The sequence below is a fragment of the Aplysia californica genome, unplaced genomic scaffold, assembly GCF_000002075.1.
Source record: "Aplysia californica isolate F4 #8 unplaced genomic scaffold, AplCal3.0 scaffold00842, whole genome shotgun sequence".
Classification (NCBI taxonomy): domain Eukaryota; kingdom Metazoa; phylum Mollusca; class Gastropoda; order Aplysiida; family Aplysiidae; genus Aplysia; species Aplysia californica.
This window is the reverse complement of record NW_004798112.1, coordinates 156340-158512: the sequence shown is the minus strand read 5'-3', so window position 1 is coordinate 158512 and position 2173 is coordinate 156340. Positions and strand designations below refer to the sequence as shown.

Below are 2173 nucleotides of genomic sequence, written 5' to 3'. Positions count from 1 at the left end.
TTGCTCTTAAATATTTCGTTATTACCCCCCTCCACCTCCTCCCTCCCTCCTTCCCGGTCCCCTTTTCAACACCTCCAAATTTTTTCCTTCACACCTACCATCGGTCCTTTCACTCGTCTTTTGTCTTCCCCTCCTTCATCCCTTTCTCCTGTCATGCCTTTTATCCCCTCCCCCTCACCGTCGCCACCGGCCATCTTTTTGAAACATCCTTCCAGGTATAACGTAGGTGGTTGGTGGGTGCTCTGGTATGGCTTGCTCCTTCTTTACATTAACCCTATCTGACGTCGTGTTTTACTATCGTATCCATACTACGTGGGGAACTCTTTCCAAAGTGGAAATTTGCTCGCTAATCCGATCCGTACGCTTTGCATAGCAGTGTTTCAAAATGATTTTTTTAGAAATACTGAAAGTTTCAAAGAGATCTTCGCACTAGAAGTATTCTAAAATGTGAAGAATACAACCCAGGGGGTACAAAATGACCCCAGGGCGTACAGATATGGTTAAACATCTACCATCCTTGTCTCTCCTCCTTCTTGTCTGTGTACGTGTACGTTACTGTCTGGTATGACGCCGAGCTTTCGGCACGTATTTGAACTATTTGCGTTACAAATGCCGTAAAACTCTTACTAACACTAAACCAGGTATGGCATGCTCTGTTTTAGCTTGCTCCTTCTTTCCTATTAAATTCTTTTCTACTGTCTTTATCGCTCCTCCTTACTTTTCTATATCACGCATCTACACTCCTTATCTTCCTTCTTTTCTTTGCACGTTTCTCTCTAGTAACATCTCGAATCTTCAGCACTTCTATGACATATTTGTTTCGCAAATGCCGTAAAACTCCCACTACCAGTTAACCAGGTATCATGTGTTTTGTTATAGCTTGCTCCTTTTCTATATTAAACATCTATCGTCCTTATCTTCTTTCTTTTCTTTGCACGTTACTCTCTAGTAACACTTAGAATTTTCCGCACTTATATGACGTATTCGTTTTGCAAATGCTGTAAAACTCATCATCATCATCATCATCCGGTGTCTTGCCGACTGGCGTGGGCGATCATGGACCCCCACTTACATGTGTCTTGCGTTGCAGCGATGGTGTCTGTTGTTTTTGCTACTCCCAGCCATGTTGTTAACCTGCCCATTATCTTTTCCCTCTGTCTGCCTCTGCCTCTCTTTCCATTAAACTTGCCTGTTGTTATAATATTATCGAATACTTCTTTGCGCATTGTGTGTCCAATGAACTTAGCCTGTCGCTTTCGTGTATTCGTCATAAGCTGTCGTCTGCAATTTGCTTCAACCAAGACTTCTACATTTGTTTTTCTAGCTGTCCATGGGGTACTACAGTATGCATCTTATGAAACACAACTCTGTCACCCCAATTCTTCTTTCCAGCTGTCTATTAATTGTCCACGCTTCGCACCCATATGGGATTTGCTCGAAGTGACTTGCAAGCACCCTTTTTCTTGTTTCCAGTTACATATTGATGTTTGTAAGTATCTGTCTCATTTTGTGGAAGGTTGCTTTTGCTTGGCAAAGGCAGCTTTCAATTTCGGTATGACATCTCCCATATGATGATATCCTTCACCTTCACCTATCCCATAGAATTGATATCCATCGGGGCGCTTTTGATGATTTGGCCACCAGCTTCCTCCACTCCTTCCAATCTTCAGCTTTTCTGAGCGCGTCTTTGAGTTCCAGGCCTGTCCATTCCTTGATGTTGTCCTCCCAACTCATCTTCAGTCTGCCTCTGCTTCTTTTTGCCTGGACCCTGCCTTGCAGGATCATCTTGGCAAGGCCGGATGAACTGATGATGTGTCCATACCAATGCAATTTACTTTTTCTGCCCAGAGTTAGGTCAGCATATGGTCCAATTTCATTTTTGATCCGCTGTTTGAGATGTGATAAAATCTGACGATATAATGGTCATCTTGGCAAGGCTGGATGAACGGATGATGTGTCCATACCACTTCAGTTTGCGATGTTTTGTTTTTACCAGAGTGAGTTCAGCATATTATGGCCCAATTTCATTTTTGATCCATTGTTTGACTTTATCATTAATTTGTGATGTGATAAAATCTGATGATATTATAATGGTCCCCAAATATTGACAAGTAAACCTCTGAGCCCCCCCCCCCCCACCCCACCAGGTATGACGTAGCCTCGTGTCGTGTGG

General features: G+C 43.0%; 1 protein-coding gene across 1 annotated transcript in view; it reads left to right on the top strand.

Moving 5' to 3' along the window:
- Positions 1-2173, top strand: part of LOC101849653 — a gene marked incomplete in the record, with an annotated part of 73610 nt that overhangs the window by 46369 nt on the left and 25068 nt on the right.